Here is a 16704-nt window from a genome sequence, read left to right as displayed (position 1 = left end):
ATACAAATTAATAGTAATTTTATTTATGTATATACACTTTGCATGTAATTAATTTTAGAAAGAAAAGCAATTTTACTTGTTAAGTTCTTAATTGCAAATAATTATTATTTTAAAGACTAAAAATAGTTTTTACTGTTCTCATTCATGTTCTCTCCTTAGTAAGTCATTCTATGAAGCACTAACTCTCAACAGCAGCAAATTCAAAAGACCTCTTTATAAAGTTTCAAGTCATCCATTACTGTAATAAAGTTATTGTGCAATTACAAGAATTACACCCCTTTAAGTAGAAAATTACAAAATTCAAAATAAGTATAAAATATAAACTCAAAGTCACCCACAATCCTATCACCCAGAGATAAACTGCTAGTATTGAATAGCTTTTAAAATTGAGATATTATGTAAAGTGCTTTCTGTCCTCTGTAATTTAACATTATTCTGTGCAAATCTCTCTGTCATTTTATGTTCTTCAAAACTCAGATGCCTAATCACAGTATGATAGTCTTCTACGTGTACATGTCACAATTTAACCACTTTTTCACTATATGACATGTAGACTGCACCAAATTTTTATGTTATAAATACTAAAGCAATAAATATTCTTGAAATTTTTATAAAACTGTTCTTTGTGGAATCAAGTCCTAGACAGTAGGACATAACCAGTTTGAAATTTTTTGGCACATACTGTAAAACTGACGTTTATAAAGTTCATGCAGTAAAACCCCACTTAACCACAGTAATAGGTTAATAATTGGTTTAGAAATTAACAAGGCTGATTTAAGCAGCAGCCCATAAACACACACATACCCCACCTCGGCCATTTCATTTGACATTAATATGATGCATTTTCTTTTATCAACTTCCTGATGGAGGGTCAATGTCTTTTTCATGAACAATCAGTCTCCAGATTGACGGTTAGGCTATCATTCTCACACAAACCACAATCCCCCCCAAAAAAACAAACCATCATCCTCAACTTCCAATTACCCTTTTTTATTAGAGTGGAGTACAAACTCAAAGACTCTCAAGACTCAAGCTAAAAAATCTTTATAGAAGTTTAATTATTCCTGCAATCCTTTAGATTGCCATGACCATATCTAACTTAACAACATTCCTCTTGGAGACTTGCCTTTGGAGGCTTTCCAAAGTATTTAGCATATTTCTATAGAAAAATAATGCTCACATTTAATCAGATTACATAACATTTTAATTATGCAATTACAATACCAAGTACCATAGACAAAAACAGGTTCTTGTTTTAAACAAAACTGATTCATGATCAACATTCAACACGACCAGCCTACCCCGAAGAACGTGGGGGTCTAGAGGGTGGCTGCCATTTGAAGGTGTTGGCGTTGCAGACAACCATGAACTTGGCAGCAGAAGGAAGCAGGGAAGCAGAGGTCACCAAAGAGAGCTCTCATCTCTCAGCACCTTGAGAGAATGAGCATTACGTTTCAAAAGCCATTTATTAACCCTGATGTATTATATGTAGATGCGGAATAAATTCACACAACACAAACTGCCTCTGAACTGAAAGGAAGAGCAGTGCACAGACACAGACTTGCTCAGTGGAGGCCAAGGGCAACAGGCCACGGTGTCTCTCCTGTTTCCCCTCTTCCACCCAGGTGCAAATGTTGGATCTCAGGCTTGGTCTCCACCCCTCCTCCCTTTTGTATCTAAATTCAGCCAACAGTTGATCTCATCCCGACTCAAAGCTTCAAATATCATGTATGTAGTGAAGACCCACAAATTTAGAACTCTATATAACCTGGACTTCCCTAGTGGGACAGTGGATAGGAACCCACCTGCCAATGCAAGAGACATGGGTTCAACCCCTGGACCAGGAAGATCCTATATGCTGTGGAGCAACTAAGCTCATGTGCCACAAGTACTGATCCTGTGGAGCCCACAGGCCACGACTACTGAGTCCATGCACCCTAGAGCCCATAGTCCACAACAAGAGGAGCTGCAGTGGTGGGAAAGCCACACACCGCCACCAGAAAGTACCCCCACTCCGCACAGCTAGAGAAAGCCCGCACAAAGCAACGAAGACCCAGCACAGCCAAGTAAATAAATCAGTAAATTTATTTTAAGAAAATACAATACTCACAGCTGGGGAATGACAACAGGCCACTACCCCAACAGCTTTATTTTATAGATGCGAACTTAAAGGCCCAAAAAGTTTATGTAATTTAACTAAGGCCATGAGAACACAGCCTCTAATGTAAATCTCTATGATGTACAAGCAGACCCACCAGTCACCTCCTGGGTCCCTTCTTCTTTTGTTTATATACAACTTGTCTCTTGCAAGTGTTTGGAGAACCTGACTGAGTTAATATCAGAGACGTGTACTTTTTTCATTTGGAGTTAATATCAGAGATGTGTACTTTTTTCGCTTGGGGTATGTAAGTAAACTTTCAGCAAGAGACTTCCTGCCATGTCTCCAATTCCACAGTCACCTGAAAGCCCACGACTAGTTTGGAGGCAGCTAAAGTGTCAAAGATTCTCAGCAGTCGGAAAATTCAAAGTCTAGTTGCCCAGATTCAAAATCCTGAAGTCACTCTAGGAAGCTATTGCTGCACACGTGGCTTCCTCCTTCTATTAACCCTTACCTATCAGAATCTACTGTAAACTTCCAGGGCAGAGACAAAAAGAGAGAGTAGCGGGGTGTCCATAATTTGGTAACTCATCTGGTTTAATATATATAGTTCAAAGGTTCATCACAAATGCAGTCATGGAAGGCCCCACCCAGAAAGCTCCCCAAGGTAAACTTCCCACAGAAGTGAAGTAATGTTACCTCACCGATTTCATCTTTTAATTTCCCTGCCCCAATCTGAAGACCCTAGTGCTTACAAAGACTCAGGCATCACTTCATTAAGCTCATGCTGGCAGGGGCCTATCAGGCACCCAGGCTGTTGCCCCCAGACCTTGAAGCTGTCAAATCAGCCAGGTTCCCCCTCAGCTTCAGCGCCTACCTGCCAACTGCATCAGCCTCCTGGCCATACCTAGGCGTGACGCATGAACATATCTAATATGTGGTCCAAAGTTCCCCCTGACGTTTGTTTTTATTGGAAACACCAACCAGTAAGTACCTTAAAACTCACATGACACGTTTTCCACAAGCATCTCTTCATCTGCCCTCATAAACATCACCCCATAAAGTGTACAGTAACACTGCCTTCCGGAGAAGGCAATGGCACCCCACTCCAGTACTCTTGCCTGGAAAATCCCATGGATTCAGGAGCCTGGTGGGCTGCAGTCCACGGGGTCGCTGAGAGTCAGACACGACTGAGCAACTTCACTTTCACTTTTCACTTTCATGCATTCAGAAGGAAATGGCAACCCACTCCAGTGTTCTTGCCTGGAGAATTCCAGGGACAGGGGGAGCCTGGTGGGCTGCCGTCTCTGGGGTTGCACAGAGTTGGACACGACTGAAGTGACTTAGCAACAGCAGCAACATTGCCTTCCTCATTTTTCACATGAGAATGTGGACGGTCAAAGGGGTTCAGAAAGATGACCAGTGCCCAGTCCAGACCTACACTGAAGTCCTCCTGGCTTCTCTGCCTGCACTGACCACAGGGCCTCTTGTGAGAACCACGTTACCCCACGCCCATGTTACCCACCCCTGGCAGAGTGTCCTTCAGTTCACGCGCTCATTCATCACAGCTCCCTGCTGCCCTGCTTTGTTTTTGTTGCACTGTTGTCGTTTATTTCACAGGCTAAGATAGATTCACTAAAACTTTTCACTTCTTGGAGCTCTCAGTTAACATGGAGGGGTGTGTACAGAGGAATGACAGGAGAAACAGAACAGGTAAAAAATGATGCAAGAGAAAGACAGCAAAGGTGCTCCCTCTGTCTGCCCTATACTTCACAGTTTGTAAAGAGATTTCACATAGATTGAGTGCCTACCAGATTAATAGCTAAGCACTAAAGCTGTCAGTTTTCATTCCTATCCCAAAGAAAGGCAATGCCAAAGAATGCTCAAACTACCGCACAATTGCACTCATCTCACACGCTAGTAAAGTAATGCTCAAAATTCTCCAAGCCAGGCTTCAGCAATACCTGAACCGTGAACTTCCAGATGTTCAAGCTGGTTTTAGAAAAGGCAGAGGAACCAGAGATCAAATTGCCAACATCCGCTGGATCATGGAAAAAGCAAGAGAGTTCCAGAAAAACATCTATTTCTGCTTTATTGACTATGCCAAAGCCTTTGACTGTGTGGATCACAATCAACTGTGGAAAATTCTGAAAGAGATGGGAATACCAGACCACCTGACCTGATTCTTGAGAAACCTATATGCAGGTCAGGAAGCAACAGTTAGAACTGGACATGGAACAACAGACTGGTTCCAAATAGGAAAAGGAGTACATCAAGACTGTATATTGTCACCCTGCTTATTTAACTTATATGCAGAGTACATCATGAAAAACACTGGGCTGGAAGAAGCACAAGCTAGAATCAAGATTGCCGGGAGAAATATCAATAACCTCAGATATGCAGATGACACCACCCTTATGGCAGAAAATGAAGAGGAACTCCAGAGCCTCTTGATGAAAGTGAAAGAGGAGTGTGAAAAAGTTGGCTTAAAGCTCAATGTTCAGAAAACGAAGATCATAGCATCTGGTCCCATCACTTTATGGGAAATAGATGGGGAAACAGTGTCAGACTTTATTTTTGTGGGGCTCAAAAATCACTGCAGATGGTGACTGCAGCCATGAAATTAAAAGACGCTTACTCCTTGGAAGGAAAGTTATGACCAACCTAGATAGCATATTGAAAAGCAGAGAAATTACTTTGCCAACAAAGGTCTGTCTAGTCAAGGCTATGGTTTCTCCAGTGGTCATGTATGGACGTGAGCTGGACTGTGAAGAAAGCTGAGTGCCGAAAAATTGATGCTTTTGAACTGTGGTGTTGGAGAAGACTCTTGAGAGTCCCTTGGACTGCAAGGAGATCCAACCAGTCCATTCTGAAGGAGATCAGCCCTGGGATTTCTTTGGAAAGACTGATGCTAAAGCTGAAACTCCAATACTTTGGCCACCTGATGCGAAGAGTTGACACATTGGAAAAGACTCTGATGCTGGGAGGGATTGGGGGCAGGAGGAGAAGGGGACGACAAAGGATGAGATGGCTGGATGGCATCACCGACTCGATGGACAAGAGTTTGGGTGAACTCTGGGAGTTGGTGATGGACAGGGTGGCCTGGCATGCTGCGATTCATGGGGTCGCAAAGAGTCGGACACGACTGAGCGACTGAACTGAACTGAAGGCTGAAGCTGGGGAACCTGGGACCCAGTTCAGGTGGCTGGAAGAGGTATCTTGGAGCTGAGACTTTGAAGCCTGGGGTAAGGTCACAGGGAGGCTGGGGTGAGAGAGATGGGCATTCCAGAGCATTCCACAAGGGCCTGAAAATGGGAAAAGACCTGAAGAGCCAGCACTCTAGGCTGTAGTGCCAGGTTTTCACTATGGAGTACCAAGTGCTACCAATGAAAACCAGGGAAATGTTTACACAAAAACAGGGGGACTCAACTAAAACCAATGAGCAGCTCTGCAAGAGAACAATGAATACAATGAGGTGTCTGATTTTTGTTTCTCAGAGTCACAAAGCTGAGACTATTCAAGATAGAATTTTAGAGTTCCTGTCCTCCAAGACCCAAATCCACCTTTTATACTTCTTCATTGCCTCTGTTTTCATTGGAAAAAGATTCATATCTTTTCATTTACGTGTTGCTGTATTACAATTTCATTTGTATATATCTGTATTTGGGTACCTATTTAAATAGGGTACAAGCTTTCAGAGTGGGTCCAGGCCTTTTATTCCTTTTATATGGCCTGCAAATTCTAAAATAATATTTACCATGAAAGCCACCCTACAAATATCATTTGACTGATCAGAAAATCATCTTTTAATAATTATTTTTTAAAAGAATTAGAAGTGAGTATAGGAGAAGCCTCTGTAACATACGCATCCACCTGTTTCAGTCTTTATAGTCCTATTTATTTGTCCTTACTATGTGTCAGGCACTGTTCTAAGTGCTTAATTTCTATTAGCTTATATCATCCTCCTGACAATCCTATGAGACACATGCCATTATCACGATTATTACCACTTTACTAAAGAGGAAACTAAACTTGCCCAACATCACAAAGCTGGCAAGTAGTAGAGATAAGGTCTAAAGCCAGACAGTCTGGTTCTAGAGTTAATGCACTGAATCTCTACACACGAAAACACCTCTTTCAAAATAACACATTACACTTGAAAACTTATGGGCCAAGTTTTGCTTCTTCTTCAGTTTTTGCACTGTGGCAGTCATCACATATTTTATTTTGAAAATTGGACACACTGCAAACTGCAATTACTCTTTTAAATCACAAAAAATACAAAGATTTTAATGTGCTTCTAAATAATGCACTTATATTTGGGCCTTGCATACTGTTTATTCTAACAAGTACATCTGTTCTTGGCATAGAATATAACAAAATTAGCTATTTTATGATTACACAATAAGAATGTCAATGCCATTGCCTGATCAAACAAATAGTGAATGATTAATGCTTCTCCTTGGATTTCTTTCTAAACATAATTAATGTATAAATAGCTAAGCAAATTATTACTTGATTCAAACAACCTGCTATCTACAAAGACAAGAGTCCTTTACCTGTGAATAAGTCAACACACACTTGGACAAGGCAGTATCTGATGCTGCTGCTGCTGCTGCTGCTGCTAAGTCACTTCAGTCGTGTCCAACTCTGTGCGACCCCAAAGACGGGAGCCCACCAGGCTCCCCTGTCCCTGGGATTCTCCAGGCAAGAACACTGGAGTAGGTTGCCATTTCCTTCTCCAATGCATGAAAGTGAAAAGTGAAAGTGAAGTCGTGTCGGACTCTTAGCGACCCCATGGACTGCAGCCTACCAGGCTCCGTCCATGGGATTTTCCAGGCAAGAGTACTAGAGTGGGTTAGCATCTGATGGGATACCTGTAAATATCTACACAAAATTTTGACTCAAAGAATCCCCCACTGCCGGGAGCCGGCACATTGCATACTGAGTGCAGCACTTTCCACAGCATCATCTTTCAGGATCTGGAATAGCTCAACTGGAATTCTATCACTGCTGGGAGCCAGCGTGAGGAGCTCCACCCATGACAAAGGTCATGAGGAAGGAGGCTCGGCATATGCAAAGGCGGGATCGAGCCTCAGGAGTCCCCCTGGAAATTCTTGAGCATTTACCCCCAAAACCAGAGTCTGCCTACTTTCTGCTTTGTGCTTTCACCTACACCTCTGACTTTACAGGGGGCTGTCCCCCACTACCTCTCTGAAAAAGAGTTAGCTTACAGCTCCAGTTAATAATTCCTGGGTGTGACAGTGTTTCAACCTACAAACTCCTTTGGAAATCCTCTAGCCTGCCTGAATAGGTTTTTCTGGCCACATGTGATTGCTCAGAGCCTCCCAACTGTGAGAGGCATGAGATGTTCTAAACTGTCTAAATACAGATTCCTTTGAGCAGTTAAAAGATTGATTAGAAATTGTATTGGTGAAGGGTTTTTCACTTGTTGGGCCAATGTTTGCTGCTAAGTCTCCATATCCCTTACCTGCTGTGTCCCTGGCAGTGTATTGATTAATATAATTGGTGTAAATAGTAGCTTTAATGTTTGTAACCTGGGACCCTTGAATTAATTCTTTTTCTTGTTATAGCCCACCACACCCTTGCTCTGTAGGAATGCAACTTTATCTAATGCTTTTGGAGGGTGGCTCCTGACCAATCACCTTTAGAGAAAAATAAGTTTTCTGAAGAAAGGGTCTTAAAATGTTAACAGGCCTCTGGGCCAGAAGATGATGCAAATCACCTAAACTTTTGCATATGATAAGTTTGCAGGAAGAAAGCCTGGCTTGCTGCCTGACTCTACCCCTTCCCCCATTATCCTCTATGCATAACTTAAGGTATAAAAACTACTTTGGAAAATAAAGTGCGGGCCTTGTTCACCGAAACTTGGTCTCACCATGTCGTTCTTTCTCTTACCTTCTGGCTGAATTATTCAGCCTCTTTTCTCCACTGAATTTCCTCACTGAGCTATCCTTATTTCAGCCTCTTTTCTCCACTGAATTTCCTCACTGAGCTATCCTTATTTCAGCCTCTTTTCTCCACTGAATTTTCTCACTGAGCTATCCTTATTCTATACTCTTTATATCCTTAATTAAAGTTTAATTAAGCAGTTGTTTCCTGATCCTTGCCGACGCCGTCCCCGCTTCGAATTCCCTGTATCCACCGGGGCTGGACCCCGGCACCCCACCAATAGTAATCAGTGTTGACATAAATAAGGACAGTAAGTTGGTGATGACTGGAATGGTTGATTTCACATGACAGTTAAGTGTTGTTTCAAACAGAAAATTTTTCAGTAGAAATTTTCTGAAATCTTGCCTATAAGACCAAGCTAGTTTGACTTATATCCCAAACCAAATCACTACTACATATACTAATACTTAATAGGTCAAAAGCATTCACACAGCATAACTACAGTGATCAAAATGAAGAGAATAAATATGACAGAGAAAACTGGCATCAAAATATATTGAAAGAACAAATAACTAAGGCCATTAAATTGGGCTCCTCTACATGATATGAAGGAGTTCATAAAAACCAACCAGTCAATATGCTTTAGACTATAAACACCCATGTTAATCCAAAAAGTAGCAAACAAACAATTACTTTTTAAGAAAAATCATTTAATTTAGCCCATCATACCTACAAATTACTTTAGGCACCATGCTTGGATTAAAAAAACATCATCTTGCCAAGAGGACACAATTAGAACACAGTTGAGTTTTATTAGTGTGGCTTTCATCATGGTTCTCTTAATGCCTGTTGTTTATCTATACAAATAAAGTACAGCCTGGGAACTGTCCTAGTTTCTTTGAGAGCTATCAACTGAAGCTAATGTTTCCTTAATGAGAAGGCCACTCTGAAAGGGTACTATGAACCTGGCCCATTTCCTCCGCCATTTACATGGACACAAGCCCATCTGCAGCAGGGCAACATTAGCCTTGCGATGGAATCTCTGTATCCTCAAGTGATGTCTCTCAATAGTCCTCACTGTGTTCACTTGTTCAGCTAAAAACAAAGGGGCAGCCTCCCTTCTCCCAATAAACAGGAAGTTTAAAATGAGTTTGATTGTACATACTGATGGGCAGCAGCCCAGGAACTGAATGGAGCTCCCCTTAGAGTAACATTTGCTTCTTCCCATCCTGCTCATCTTTGAACACCCCCACAGCACAGTACCTTGGACATACAGCCAATGCATGGAGCCCCTCCTCTCCCTCAAAGGATTCCACACACATCTCAGGACTGAGTTACCAGTATATGGTCCTGTTACCTATTTGGACTTGAGACACTTGTAAGGACTTATGAGAAACCACCATTCAGAAAATTTACCAGAGCACCTCAGTGTATTTCCCTACATAACACTCCCAAGTCTGTGGCTGTGAAAATCTTTCTTAACTTCCTCTTTAAAATGAAACTGTTCTGAGAAATACAACGCTTGTGGCATGCTAACACAGCAAACACACAAAATATTGAGTAGGCCAAAAAGTTGATCCATTCAGGTTTTTGTACCATCTTACTAAAAACCCTGAATAAACTTTCTGGCCAATTCGATATACACTAACAAAATATCAATTCTTGAGACTCTCCTTTGGACTTAGATGCTGGCATTGATGACATTACTGAAATGTCAGAAGAAATTTTAAATACTAAGAAGAGAGATGACCCTGGGAGAACTGACAGCAATTTTCAGCCCCATACGGTCTCTTCGAAAGCCAATTAATTAGGCCAAGTTAAACAGTTAAACCTGGAGAAGGAAATAGCAACCCACTCCAGTATTCTTACCTGGAGAATCCCAGGGACAGAGGAGCCTGGTGGGCTGCTGTCTGTGGGGTCGCACAGAGTCGGACACGACTGATGTGACTTAGCAGCAGCAGCGCAAACAGTTAAACCAGTTTCACTCTTTCTTGTCGCAATATGATAAAATATCTTGACTCAACAAGCAAATCTCACTGGGCCAGCTTCACAGAACACTTATACATAAACACAACATCTCTATCTGATAAAATAAATGCATGCCAAGGTTTCAGTCTTAATCTGCATTTAACAATACTGGTTTCATTATGAGGATAAACCCAGTTACCAAAAGAACTGTTCATTTTTCAATATTTTTTTAAACAACAGTTGTGATGCATCACAAAAAGGGTTTTGACCAAAATGCTGTAACCTAGCTCCACCATGATCCTATTCAAAATATTCCAAAATTCTAACTCATGATTACTATTATATATAGTATCTGGAGTGCCAAATTCTTCATTTAAAAAATGGAGGTAGTATCTTTTAAAGATTGAATGTCAATAATACAGCATGTGGACAAATTAATTCAAGATGGATCACAGTTTTCAGAAGAAAACATAGGAGAATATTTTCAAGAGTGGACAGTAGGGAAAGGCTTTCTAAGACACTGAAATCTGTAATAACCATAAAAGAAAAAAATGGATCAGATCAGATCAGATCAGTCGCTCAGTTGTGTCCGACTCTTTGCGAACCCATGAATCGCAGCACGCCAGGCCTCCCTGTCCATCTCCAACTCCCGGAGTTCACTCAGACTCACATCCATCGAGTCAGTGATGCCATCCAGCCATCTCATCCTCTGTCGTCCCATTCTCCTCCTGCCCCCAATCCCTCCCAGCATCAGAGTCTTTTCCAGTGAGTCAACTCTTCGCAGGAGGTGGCCAAAGTACTGGAGTTGCAGCTTTAGCATCATTCCTTCCAAAGAAATCCCAGGGCTGATCTCCTTCAGAATGGACTGGTTGGATCTCCTTGCAGTCCAAGGGACTCTCAAGAGTCTTCTCCAACATCACAGTTCAAAAGCATCAATTCTTCGGCGCTCAGCCTTCTTCACAGTCCAACTCTCACATCCATACATGACCACAGGAAGAACCATAGCCTTGACTAGACGAACCTTTAACTTCTGATTATGAGGTGACACTGTTTTAAAAAAACTGAGGAGAAATCAGTGCAAAATATAAATCTAAAACAAAGAGGACTGATATCCAGGCTATGTAAAGAACTCGTGAAACTCACTAATAAAATGTTCACTGCAGTATATACACAATGGCCTGTTTTGGAGGAGACAGCTCAACAGAGGAAGAGGAGATTTCTTTCCTGTCAAAAATTAGGGGGGATTTCCCTGGTGGTCCAGTGGTTAGGACTCTATGCTTCCAGTGCTGGGGGCACAGGTTCAATCTCTGGTATGGAACTAACATCCCACATGCCAAGTAGCCAATAAATTAATTAATTAAAAATAAAAACAGAACTAAGGGTTAGGTAGCTGGAGGCGAGTACTGCCTAACAAACTGCTTGAGGAAAAAGACAGAAAATACAAATTAGATAGATGACAGGGCAGTTTGAGCTTTTTTAAAATAAAGCTTTCAGAATGCCAAGAAGTCTTAGTTTAAAAGAAATATGGATTTGGGCAGAAGGATAAATTAAGAGTTTAGGATTAACATATACATGCTATCGATACTATATATAAAACAGATCTACTATATAGCATAGAGAATTCTACTCAATATTCTATAATAACCAATATGGGGAAAGAATCTGAAAAGAATACATGTGTGTGTGTGTGTGAGAGTGTGTGTGTGTAACTGAATCACTTTGCTGTCCACCTGAAACTAATGCAATGCTGTATATCAACTACACGCCAATAGACAATTTTAGAAAGTCTTTAAATAAAACACAATTGTATTAAAAATCCAAAAATAAAAACCTTTTCTATATTTACTTTTATTTAGTTTATTTTTGGCTGTGCTGGGTCTATGCTGCTGCATGCAGGCTTTGTCTAGTTGTGGCAAGCAGAGGCTACTCTTTACTGCAGTGCATGGAGCCACTGCAATGAGCTCATGCATTGCTCGGAAGCTCAGAAGCCATGAGCTGTGGCTTCTCTTGTAGATCATGGGCTCTAGGCATGCGGGCTTCCATAGCTGCAGGCACGGGGGCCCAGCAGTTGCAGCTTGTGGACTCTAGAGCACAGGCTCAATAGCTGTAGTACACGGGCTTAGTTGCTCCACAGCATGTGGGATCTTCCTGGACCAGGGCTCGAACCCAGGTCCCCTGCGTTGGCAGGGGGATTCTTAACCTCTAGACTACCAGGGAAGCCCAAAACAATTTTTTAAATAAAAGAAATATGGTTTTTGAAAAGTGGCAGCTTTGTACTATTAAGTTGGTTTCAAAAAGTTTCTATCCAAATTTAATGCTTGAAGTGTAATTCTTACTTGGGTTTATCCAATTCTCCAGATCAAGCAAAATATATTTGCATGGAAAATACATTTCAGTTAAAAAACTGGATTTGTATCATACCACTTTGTAAACATTTGTTTTGTCTAAAAATAAACTTTAATTCTTCTGCAATACACCAAGAAAATAAGGATACAGAATGATCTAAAATGGCACAGAGTCACCAATAATTATTAAAGCTTTTCAGCCATCATTTCTGAGCTGTGATTTTACACAATTATACATTTGGTTCTGTCTAGACATATCATTCAGTTGGCTTCGTAAAGCACACCACCCAAGCCCATAAGTGCTGGCAGACCAACATATAATAAACAGTTCTCCACTGTAGTATTACAGGACATGAAATTGATAGTTTTGTTTTTAACATGGAGATGTTAACCACTTATAACAATAAGACTTTTTTGACATTTATTGCAAGTTTTTTAGGTGCAAAACTATACATGAAAGATCAGTTAATGTGCCCTCACGCTTTCTCATTCATTTACTCTCTCTGCTATCTGACCTCAAGTGTAAACGGGTTGTTTTGTTGCTATCTGTACCCTGTGCCCTTGCAGTTACACCACATGACAACTTGAGATGCTGTTCTGCACAAATCAGTAGGAGAAATATCTAAACACCAGAGTTCTGTCTCAGAGGACTGTTAGAATCTGTTTAGACTGAACTGCCAATCTGAAAACAAAGTAAGTTTTTCCTTTTAGCTGTTAAAATGAAAACAATTTCTAAGTATCATTAAAACAATAGTAAATGAAAGAGTTTTGATAATTGCGAAGATGTCAAACCAACCAAAACTGCTACTTTATAAAGGACTCCTGATAACCAAAAGCATGTTGTTTTAAACTAAAATAAGAACACATCCTACCACCACAATATGTGAGGAAAGAGGCATAAACACTTAGAGAAAACAGGGAAGAACAATTCAACATAGTGGCTCAGGCACTAAAGACAGACGATCTGGGTTCATCCCAGCTCAGCCACTTTCAAGTTATGTGACTTATATAAATCATTTAGTCCTTAGTAACATGAGGATCAAGATTGCTGGAAGAAATATCAATAACTTCAGATATGCAGATGACACTACCCTTATGGCAGAAAGTGAACAGGAACTAAAAAGCCTCTTGATGAAGGTTAAAGTGGAGAGTGAAAAAGTTGGCTTCAAGCTCAACATTCAGGAAACGAAGATCATGGCATCCGGTCCCATCACTTCATGGGAAATAGATGGGGAAACAGTGTTAGACTTTATTTTTTTGGGCTCCAGAATCACTGCAGATGGTGACTGCAACCATGAAATTAAAAGATGCTTATTCCTTGGAAGGAAAATTATGACCAACCTAGATAGCATATTGAAAAGCAGAGATATTACTTTGCCAACAAAGGTTCGTCTAGTCAAGGCTATGGTTTTTCCTGTGGTCATGTATGGAGGTGAGAGTTGGACTGTGAAGAAGGCTGAGCACCGAAGAATTGATGCTTTTGAACTGTGGTGTTGGAGAAGACTCTTGAGAGTCCCTTGGACTGCAAGGAGATCCAACCAGTCCATTCTGAAGGTCAGCCCTGGGATTTCTTTGGAGGGAATGATGCTAAAGCTGCAACTCCAGTACTTTGGCCACCTCATGCAAAGAGTTGACTCATTGGAAAAGACTCTGATGCTGGGAGGGATTGGGGGCAGGAGGAGAAGGGGACGACAGAGGATAAGATGGCTGGATGGCATCACTGACTCGATGGACGTGAGTCTGAGTGAACTCCGGGAGTTGGTGATGGACAGGGAGGCCTGGCGTGCTGCGATTCATGGGGTCGCAAAGAGTCAGACACAACTGAGCGACTAAACTGAAATGAACATGAGGATATCTGTCAACATCTCATAGGATGAATATGAGGATTAAAAGAAACAATGAAAGGGAAATCTTTAGCAAAGTTCTGAGTACACATTAAACACTCTAATGGTAACTATTATTATTACAGTTAATTTATAATTTCTTCAATAAAGATTCAGAATTACTAAAAGCTATAATGTAAAACAACCAGATTTAATAAAAAAAAAAAACCAATTAAAGATTTCTAGTTTAGGAATTTATCTCATGATCCCAAGAACTTTGTGGAAACCAAGAGAACTTTAAATTTTAAACTAGCAATATAGGCAGTGGGAATAAGCCCTTCTTTTTCCTGGTCCAAATAATTTGAGAAAAGGAAGGGGTGTGGGGGGCAGGGAAGAAGAACAATCATTCACGATCAACCACTGTAAGCAATCACTCACATAAACAATGGCACACAGGCAATCATTTGTGTGTGCTCAAGAGTTCCATGTTAAGTCACAAATCTGCATACTCAGTTCCTCTTGGCTTTAAATCAACTTGTTGCAGTCACTCCACAATGATTTTCTGGGGCAGGTCGTAACTAACCAAACAAATACCTGTGCATGACGAAAATATGAACTTAGTAAAAAGGTACCACATTATATTTTATACGGTATTTCATACATATTTCATACAGTTCATTTATGCATTCACTCATGAAGGATCTATCTACTTCTCGCTCCCTACCAAACTCAGTCAAATATTAACACAGTAATAACATTAACCTCGCAAGGAGAAAAGCATCCTTGAAAAGTGTGAAAATGCGGTTTAGGTGTCCTGTCTCACACAGCATACGCTTCTGAAAAAACATGAGAAGTGTTAGTCGCTCAGCGGTGTCCAACTCTTGCGAACCCTTGTGACCCCATAGCCCTCCAGGCTCCTCTGTCCACAGGATTTCCCAGGCAAGAATACTGGAGAGAGCTGCCATTTCCTCCTCCAGGGGATCTTCTCCACCCAGAGATCAAACCCGAGTCTCTTGCCCGGGCAGACAGACTCTTTACCACTGAGCCACCTGGGAACGCCATAAGTAGACAAGGCCAGAGCTAAAAGGGGCTCTGCCCGATCTTCATCCAATACACTGTGGTTTTACAACATATACCATTTTATTGCTGATTGTAAGTAAGGTAAGTTTCTGTCTAAATATTATTTACAGTATTCATTTGACCAGCATATTCATTCAGAGTTATAAAAAAAGATACAGTCTATAGTCGTTTTACCCCAACCAGGTATCAGTTTCTAAGTAACCACATTCTATCCAAACTTTGAGGACATTTCCAAGACCACCTTCTCCAGAAAGCATTTCTTGATAGGCTTGAGCTAAAAGTTATGTCCTGTTGCCATGAATTCCTGTAGCACTTTGCCTGAACTTACCTCTCCCTGGTTTCCCTTTCTGTCTCATATTAAGGTTATCCTCCAATATATCTTAGATCTCCATAATAATTCAGGTTCCTTGAGACCAAATTCATATATGACTTACCTAAGACAAAACCCTACAGGAGCTGCAGGGCTCAAGATAAATTACAATAAATGCATTCTTTTTTTTTAAGACTGATGTTCAGCCATAAACTTCTCTAACTTCATCACTGCTGCTGGTGGTGTTACATTTACTGATATATGTATCTTTAATCAAGAGGGATGCTTGGAAACCTTTACACAATAGTATAAGGAAAGGATGAGTGGAGCTAGAACAGATCTCTCCATAAAAGACTCTATTTAGCCTTCATCTGAGATCCAACCACTACCACTCCATTTTTATACATTACTGGTATCCCAGGACATCTTCAGAGTTGACAGAGAGTTGTTGAGTTTAAACCAAAGGTCCTAAATACTAAAAGTTTCCATCAGTATAATCATAAAAATCAGAGTTAAGGGAATTTCCACTTACCTTTACTCATTATATAGCCTCCACTAACCTTTTCAACCTCAACTTGCTCATACATAAAATGGGTATGACATTACCTCACAGTATTGATAGGATCAAATGTGAAAACCTGTATGACAATGCCTGGTCCCAAGCCCAGTACAAATGATTTGCTCAGTCTCCATAGTCCAGAATGGCAGATGAAGTTCTACCACAAAGCCTCTTTGTTCTAAGACCAACAATTTGATGGATCTCTCAGTTTCATTTCATGATCAGAGAAAATATTAAAAGTTAGGAACTGGATTCCAGGATCACAATTCTCCTAAAAATATTCTATGCAGGAATTAGACTTAGACTTCAGTCTCAGGTGCCTCTCCATCTTTACTAAATTTACTTTTAATTTTCTATTGTAGAGTGAGACTGTTTTCAAAGTTACTGAGAAAAAAAAGAGGAGGTGAGTCATTCTTGATATACTGGTCTAAAGAAAATCACTGCACGAAAGCCAGGAAGTTTTTCCTTTAAATTTCTTACACTGAACTCTTTGACCAACATTTTAATCACTCACACGGCAAAAAGAATAGATAACTAGAAATATTTCACAATTTCAAACATTCACTTAATACAGAATGGAAAGTCACATTAAACCAATCATCAAGCAG

General features: G+C 40.6%; 1 protein-coding gene across 17 annotated transcripts in view; it reads right to left on the bottom strand.

Moving 5' to 3' along the window:
* Positions 1–16704, bottom strand: part of SIPA1L1 (signal induced proliferation associated 1 like 1) — a 520024-nt gene that overhangs the window by 247853 nt on the left and 255467 nt on the right. For 5 of the 17 annotated variants that reach the window (XM_061429305.1, XM_061429302.1, XM_061429301.1 and 2 more), the window contains one exon: positions 14586–14741. The exons of the other annotated variants lie outside the window; for them this stretch is intronic. The gene's annotated coding sequence lies outside the window, so the exon portion shown is untranslated. The remainder of the gene's footprint in view (positions 1–14585; positions 14742–16704) is intronic. 17 annotated transcript variants of the gene reach the window in all.

This window comes from Bos javanicus, chromosome 10, assembly GCF_032452875.1.
Source record: "Bos javanicus breed banteng chromosome 10, ARS-OSU_banteng_1.0, whole genome shotgun sequence".
Taxonomy (NCBI): domain Eukaryota; kingdom Metazoa; phylum Chordata; class Mammalia; order Artiodactyla; family Bovidae; genus Bos; species Bos javanicus.
This window is presented reverse-complemented; position numbering and strand designations above follow the sequence as displayed.